Source organism: Rutidosis leptorrhynchoides, chromosome 7 (assembly GCF_046630445.1).
Source record: "Rutidosis leptorrhynchoides isolate AG116_Rl617_1_P2 chromosome 7, CSIRO_AGI_Rlap_v1, whole genome shotgun sequence".
NCBI classification, from domain to species: domain Eukaryota; kingdom Viridiplantae; phylum Streptophyta; class Magnoliopsida; order Asterales; family Asteraceae; genus Rutidosis; species Rutidosis leptorrhynchoides.
In genome coordinates, this window is record NC_092339.1 from 43,833,963 (window position 1) to 43,843,113 (window position 9,151).

Consider the following 9,151-nt stretch of genomic DNA (forward strand, 5'->3'; position numbering starts at 1 on the left):
AGTATTCATGGATGACTTTTCAGTCTTCGGTGATACATTTAAATCATGTCTAGTTAATCTGGAACGAATGCTAATTAGATGCGAAAAATCAAATCTAGTACTTAATTGGGAGAAATGCCATTTCATGGTTAAAGAAGGCATCGTTCTTGGACATAAAATTTCAAAAGAAGGAATTGAAGTGGATAGAGCTAAAGTAGACGTAATTGCTAAACTTCCACATCCCACAAATGTTAGAGGAGTTAGGAGTTTTCTAGGGCATGCCGGTTTTTACCGACGTTTTATAAAAGATTTTTCTAAAATTGCCACTCCTATGAATAAACTCCTAGAAAAGGATGCGCCATTCATCTTTTCAGATGAGTGTATCAAATCTTTTAATATTCTTAAAAAGAAACTCACTAATGCACCGATCATGATAACACCAAATTGGAATCTACCATTTGAACTAATGTGCGATGCAAGTGATTTTGCAATGGGAGCCGTTTTAGGACAAAGGATTGAAAAACGATTTCAACCTATATATTATGCTAGTAAGACGTTACAAGGAGCACAAACGAACTATACAACTACTGAAAAAGAACTCCTTGCTATTGTCTTTGCTTTTGACAAATTTCGATCATATCTCGTTCTAGCAAAAACGGTGGTCTATACCGACCATTCTGCTCTTAGATACCTATTTTCAAAACAAGATGCTAAACCAAGATTAATCCGTTGGATCTTACTCTTACAAGAGTTTGATATTGAAATCCGAGATAAAAAGGGAGCAGAAAATCTCGCCGCTGATCATCTTTCTCGTCTTGAAAATCCCGAATTAGAAGTTCTGAATGAATCAGCCATACAAGACAACTTTCCTGATGAATATCTATTGAAGATAGATTATAAAGAAATCCCATGGTTTGCAGACTATGCAAACTACTTAGTTTGTGGATTCCTTGAAAAAGGATTATCGTACCAAAGACGAAAGAAATTCTTCGGTGATATAAAACACTATTTCTGGGAAGATCCACATCTGTTTAAAAGTTGTCCCGATGGAATAATACGCCGATGTGTATTTGGAGATGAAGCTAGTAAAATTTTAAACCATTGTCACACAGGACCAACAGGAGGGCATTATGGGCCTCAACTAACAGCAAGAAAAGTTTATGAAGCTGGATTCTATTGGCCTACAATTTACAAAGACGCACACCTTCTTTGCAAATCCTGTGATGCATGTCAAAGGGCCGGAAGAATAAGTCAACGTGATGAAATGCCACAAAATGTCATCCAAGTATGTGAAGTATTTGACATTTGGGGTATTGACTTTATGGGTCCATTTCCAAAATCTCATAATAATCTATATATACTCGTAGCCATTGACTATGTATCTAAATGGGCGGAAGCACAAGCTCTCCCAACTAACGATGCACGAGTTGTAGTCAACTTTTTAAAACGTCTTTTTGCAAGGTTTGGAACACCAAAAGCTTTAATAAGTGATCGGGGAACTCATTTCTGTAATAATCAACTTGAGAAAGTTCTTAAAAGATATGGAGTAACTCATAAAATCTCCACCGCATATCATCCACAAACAAGTGGACAAGTTGAAAATACCAACCGAGATTTAAAACGTATTCTAGAGAAAACCGTAGGATCAAATCCGAAGGAATGGTCCATTAAATTGGAGGATGCACTCTGGGCTTTTAGAACAGCCTACAAAACTCCAATTGGAACCACACCTTTTAGACTTGTTTATGGAAAAGCATGTCATCTTCCAGTAGAAATTGAACACAAAGCATTTTGGGCTTTGAAAACATGTAATCTTGATTTACATGAAGCCGGACGTCTACGATTAAGTCAACTAAACGAATTAGAAGAATTAAGACATGAAGCATACGAAAATTCGTTAATCTATAAAGAAAGAACGAAGAAATGGCATGATAAAAGAATCAGAAGTTCAAAAGAATTTAAAGAAGGAGACAGAGTTCTTCTTTTCAATTCACGATTCAAGCTATTTCCTGGAAAATTGAAATCAAGATGGTCTGGACCATTCATAGTCAAAAGAGTTTTCCCATACGGAACGATAGAATTGATAAATTCAAATGGGATTGAATTTAAAGTTAATGGTCACAGAGTTAAACATTACATACATGGTCCGATGGAAGTCGACAACGAAGTTAATCACAATTTCGACACCACAGCTAACTAAGTGTGGGGAGAATCAAGTCTTTAAAGGATAATATGTATTTCTGTTAGAGTTAGATTGTCTGTTTTCGTGTAGTTCTCGAAAATGGAACACGTATGGTCTTTCCCTAGCAGACCCTAAAGAACTAGTCTTCTCCCCCCATTCTGAATTTTTATTTTTTTTAGGTTTTTACGAAATGAAGACTGCCTGTGAATTAAACCATGGCCTAATGCTACACGCTTTGATCACTAAAAGAAATAATGATATACTACCGAGTGAATTAGTATCAGTAATCAGAGAAAGAATGGACGGAGTTAGAAAAGGATCCAGATGCGAAGATAATAAGTTACAATTTGGTAAAGGAAAATCAAAATCCGCAGCGAAAAGAAGAGCACGACACCTAGAACGATGTCACAAATGCGGAAAATGGTCACATGGAGGTAAATGTTCAAATAATCAAACCTATTCAAATACCGAATTTGTTACTTTATGCAGAGACGGACCGTTCATATGTTTAGAAGAAAAGACAATGAATGCTCGAGGTTACGCCTATGCAGCCATGGAAAACCAATTAAACCGACTATCTTATGAATATAATAGATCATATAACTAAAGAGCTGAACGATCAGTTCACTCTCCCACACAAAACACAGCAAAAATACTACGAAAAGAGACCCGAAAAAACCCGAAAATCACCCCCAAAAATCTCAATTTTTAACCGTTAATCACCAAATTTTTTGCTAAAATCATGTTGAGAAGGATGATATCTAAGAATTACTCAAGAAAAACGGTAAATTTCTACACCTAAACACCATTTAATTCGAATTTTAGTGTTCTTGAGCTATTTTTCCCCAATTTGATTTTGATGCTTTTTAGTGTAATTAGACTTAAATTGTTTATGTATTATGCTTGTATAACCTAGATTGATGCTGTTTAACATGATTAGAAGCCTTAAACTTCAAATTTTGAATAATCTAGGGTTTGTGTTCTTGAGCAATTTGGGGCTTTTTGATATAAACAGGTTATGGCCGATTTTTGTCATGAATTGTTGCTAAATTGAGTAGTGTAACATGTCTAGGTAGTTAAATGATCCAAACTTTGAGCCTAAACATGATTTTGAGAATTAAAGTGGACTTTTTCAAGTCCAAAATTCATGAACTTGATTTTTGAAAGATAATGCCATTTGAGACTTGTTTATTTGCTAGTAATGATTATTTTGACATGTTATTTGAGTTGAATGCTTATGAACTTGGCGAAAATTTTCGTATATGCTTATTTGAAAAAGTATAGATTTGATAAAAATGTGAAAATGAGCTTAAGTTTGATATAAATTGATAATGTCATTGTAATTATTTTGATTGATGATTTTGCTGACACTAATGCATATTTGGATGCACAAAATTTGTGTTTGATGTGTTTTGCAGAATGAAAGGGGTGAATCTTCATCCCAAGCCCGCCATGCTCCTGCTGAGAACTTGGAACAACAGGAGGTAGATAACTACTACAAGCAGGATGTACCTCATCCAGTCATGACCTTTTCCGATATGCATTTGGAAGAGTTGCACCCGAACCTGAGATTTGACAGACTTTGGATAGATTATCCAAAATATCAACGGGGTTTGCATACTCTTCATTCCAAGGTTGTTGAGGTACCGAGGGTCATAGAATGGGGACCCTTGGAAGCTGTAGAATTGGCCGGGCCAATTAGGGAATTACTTGTACAGAGGTATGGTAATTCTTCTTTTAATGACTGGATATGTTTATTCACCATACGCAGACCTGTATATAAAGTATGGTGTGAAGAGTTATTATGTAGTATAGAGTTGAATGATCGGGTAGCTAGTTTAACCGATCGTTCTTTTATTAGATTTTTGTTAGGCGGTTCGATGCGCCACATGTCTTTACTAGACATGGCTCAGGCTTTACGTATATATACGCCTGAGGAGTTAGCATCTGCCGATTGTAGAGGATTGATACTAAACGGTAGAAAGATAGATGAGAATTTTGATACACACGGTGTGTGGAGTCAAATGACAAGCCATCACCGTTTCAAAGGGGGAAACTACTCTTATTTGGATATAGATAGAGCCGAATTAAGAGTGATACATAGGTTTTTAGCCAATTCAATTACACAAAGGGGTAAGAACAAAGAAAAGGTAAATGAACAAGATTTGTTTTACCATATGTGTATTCGAGACCCACACAGCGCTGTAAGTATACCATATTGTGTGGGTTATTATTTATCAGCTATGGTTCGGGGGATGCGTCCACATAGCATAATAGGAGGTGGTATTTTTATTACTTTGATTGGTGAATATCTCGGTGTGGATATAAGTCGGGGGGGATTATTAGTAGAAGAGCCGGAACCCCGCGACACTATAGGTTTAAATGTATACCATGGTGCGAAAGTTTTGAAGCGGCGAAATAACGCCGCAGTACGATACAATGGTAGACATCCACAGGTAGAGAGAAACCAGCAGCAAGGTAATGTAGGAGGGGGGAATGAGATGCAAGAAATGCATAGGTTTATAGCTTCTCAGGAATACGAAAATGCTAGACAGAGAGCATTTGAAGATTGGCAAGTTCATCAGAACCAGATCATAGCGCATTGCCAACATATAGGTAGAAACTATATTCCTACACCGAAACCCGTCTTCCCTCCTTGGTCGATAGAGATGCAGCCACCATATCCTACGTATAACCCTGCTGAAGCATTCTATAGCACTTATGGTTATGCGTGGAACCCCTATTGGTACCAATATCATCCTTAGTTTACTTATTTTTTTTATTTTGTAATTTGTAATTATTGATATGTTTAATACTTTTGTTAATATTGTAATCATTTTTATAATTATCTAACTTTTATTCTTAGATTTTAATAATTTTTGAATGTGGGGTAATAAACCAAACTTCAAAAATATGTATATATGTTTGCACTTTATCTTATGTACACAACAGGGTAAAACAACGCATTTTCAAAGACTGGCATTAAGTTCAGCAAAAGCAACTAATTTTGACGACAAGATGCAAAATATATGTGAAATAACAACAAGACGGAATGAACAAATGATGTGCACCATTTATCATTCAGCAAACAAACGCCAATATATTTGGAAACTTTGGTAAAAATTTAATCATTTTCACACAAATCACCCTCAATAATTTAAATTGTTACTGATTTCTTGCAAATGAGGGCATTGCAAGATCTTAAGTGTGGGAAGGGATTAAATTCTTTCGGATTTTAAAATTTTTATATTAAACACTTGGTTACCATTAAAAATACTAGTAAAGCAGTAGTTGTATTAGAATCTAGTGCTCTCTGATAATAAAGAACAGCCCTGGTCTTATATACTGACTACCCAATTCTAGTAAAATTTTTCAAAATTTTCAATTAAATGAATTCAAAATCATGTTTATACATATTTATGAACGATAAAACTAGGTTTTAACACCGAAATTATTGTTACCTCGGAAAGGACATAAATTGAGAAACAAACTAAAATGTTAAAATTCATTTAAAATGGAATAGAGGACGATAAAAAGAAAAATAAAAAGCCAAGTGTGGGAAAATTTACCAAGTTATTTTAAACATATGTCACATATATCTGTAACAAATAACTGAAAATACTTTTGCTTTGGACTAAACTAAACTGTTTTACCCGATGAAAGAAAAGAAGAGATGGATCTACACGATGAATCAATTCCATCATTAAAAGGAAGTAAAGTCTTCCGAAAAAGAAACGCGCTTCTTGATTTAGGTCATGAAGTTGTCGTCCAGACCAGCTGTAGGTTGACGAAAAATCTAGAAAAGTCATCACTAAAATCAGCAGGAAATCCACGGACCTCAGCATTAAACAGGGTCGCCAAGTGGTCAGATTTATCCTAACCATGAGAAGGATTTATCTCGTACAATGGGGGGGCACCATGCAAATTAGCTGGATAAGACTAATGAATCAGATCCCCAGAAAGGATAATCTCCTTAAAGATTAAAAATCAGCTTTTAAGACTGATATTAATCAATCCTAGAGATTGACCTTAAAGATTGAGAATTACAAACTCATGGAATTCGATGATATCTAAACTCGAGCTTGAACGAGAAAATATTTTGATCAAAAATACAAACCGATTTGTTTTCTGAAAACCCTATTTTCAATGCGTTCATTACCATTGAACGTAAAATCCTAGGAATTCACCTGGAATTCATTAGGTCACCTGAACTAAATCGGGTGTCAACCGTAAGAACGGTGGTTGCATAGCATGGTCAAAGACAGGACCTTGTGCCAGACCGAAAAATTATAAGGGTGAGCTTTACTATTGCTCCTACCAAGGATAGTAATTGCGTCCGACACGTTATAAACCATAATTAAAAGCATGTCAGGGGACATTGCCTTAACAGTTGCTTGTTCAACGCTTTCCTTTACAACCGGACGGTAGTTTGCCGAAAGGTAATATACGGAACAAGTAAACTGGACGTGTTGCTTTCCAAATACAAGGTTAGCAAGTGGGTGACACAAAACCGCAAGTTTTGAGCTAAAATTTTCAATTCTGAAACCCACCAAACCCACAAAAATATTTTGCAAACACCGGTAAAGGGTTATTCCGGAAAACTTATCTAGGGTAAAAACTAGATTTAATTTTCAAAAGATCAAATGTTTTCATAAAGATCCAATTTCCTTAATGGATCTAAATTTTTATAGTCATGTAGGACTGTAAACCATATCGTTACTACCATTGTTTATACCGCCGTATAGAAATCACTGATGTACAAAGTGTGAAGAATAAAGAAGTGATTCTAGTATTTCAAGACGATATTGCTTGAGGACAAGCAACGCTCAAGTGTGGGAATATTTGATAATGCTAAAAACGAACATATATTTCATAGCATTATTCCTCAAGAAAGACAAGCTTTTAGTTGCAATTGTTCTATTTACAAGTGATATTCGTTTAAATAATAAAAGGTGAAGACAAAAGACAGATTCGACGAATTGAAGACGCAAACGACCAAAAAGCTCAAAAGTACAAAAGACAATCGAAAAGGTTCCAATTATTGATAAGAAACGTCTCGAAATCACAAAAGTACAAGATTCAAAACACAAAGTACAAGATATTAAATTGTACGCGAGGACGTTCGAAAATCCGGAACCGGGACCAGAGTCAACTCTTAACGCTCGACGCAACGGACTAAAAATTACAAGTTAACTATGTATATAAATATAATATAATATATAATTAATTATATTAATTATATATATATTATATATATATATTAAAAACCGTCGGCAGCAAAAAACTCCAAGGGTGTGAGCTGTAAATACATCTCCGCGACTCGCGGAGTTTTAAGGGCATTTTGCCGCGAGTCGCGGAGCCCCAATTTTCAACTCTGGCTATAAAGCCAACCGAATTCTGATCGAATTTCATCATCATTTTTTTCTTCCTCTTCATACGTAAAATTTATATTTATATTTATAATTTATATTTTAATTTTAATTATAATTCTAATAATAAGGGTATGTTAGCGAATGTTGTAAGGGTGTAAGTCGAAATTCTGTCCGTGTAACGCTACGCTATTTTTAATCATTGTAAGTTATGTTCAACATTTTTATATTAATGTCTCGTAGCTAAGTTATTATTATGCTTATTTAAAACGAAGTAATCATGATGTTGGGCTAATTACTAAAATTGGGTAATTGGGCTTTGTACCATAATTGGGGTTTGGACAAAAGAACGACACTTGTGGAAATTAGACTATGGGCTATTAATGGGCTTTATATTTGTTTAACTAAATGAAAGTTTATTAATGTTAATATAAAGATTTAAAATTGAGCGTCCCTATAAATTACCATATACACTCGATCGGACACGATGGGCGGGGTATTTATATGTACGAATAATCGTTCATTTAACCGGACACGGGAATGGATTAATAGCCACTAGAATAATTAAAACAGGGGTGAAATTACATTCAAGGGTAATTGGTGTAATTGTTAACAAAGTAGTAAAACCTTGGTTTACACGCAGTCGATAACCTGGTGTATTCATTAAACAAAGTATTAAAACCTTGTTACAATTCGAATCCCCAATTAGTTGGAATATTTAACTTCGGGTATAATAATAATTCGACAAGGACACTTGCAATTTATATTTATGACTGATGGACTGTTATGGACAAAAACCAGACGGACATATTGAATAATCCAGGACAAAGGACAATTAACCCATGGGCATAAAACTAAAATCAACACGTCAAACATCATGATTACGGAAGTTTAAATAAGCATAATTCTTTTATTTCATATTTAATTTCCTTTATTTTATATTTAATTGCACTTCTAATTATCGCACTTTTATTTATTGTTATTTTATTTTATCGCACTTTTAATTATCGTACTTTTTAATTATCGCAATTTTATTTTCTCGCATTTTTATTATTCGCAATTTCATTATCGTTATTTACTTTACGCTTTAATTTAAGTTTTGTATTTATTTTATATTTTACATTAGGTTTTAACTGCGACTAAAGTCTTAAAATCGACAAACCGGTCATTAAACGGTAAAAACCCCCCTTTATAATAATAATATTACTTATATATATATTTGTATTTTTATAAAAGTAAACTAATATAGCGTTGAGCTTTGTTTAAAGATTTCCCTGTGGAACGAACCGGACTTACTAAAAACTACACTACTGTACGATTAGGTACACTGCCTATAAGTGTTGTAGCAAGGTTTAAGTATATCCATTCTATAAATAAATAAATATCTTGTGTAAAATTGTATCATATTTAATAGTTTTTCCTAGTAAAAAATAAGCTATTTTATATACACCTCGCTTCACATCAGTCGCCAAGTGGTCAGATTTATCCTAACCATGAGAAGGATTTATCTCGTACAATGGGGGGGCACCATGCAAATTAGCTGGACAAGACTAATGAATCAGATCCCCAGAAAGGATAATCTCCTTAAAGATTAAAAATCAGCTTTTAAGACTGATATTAC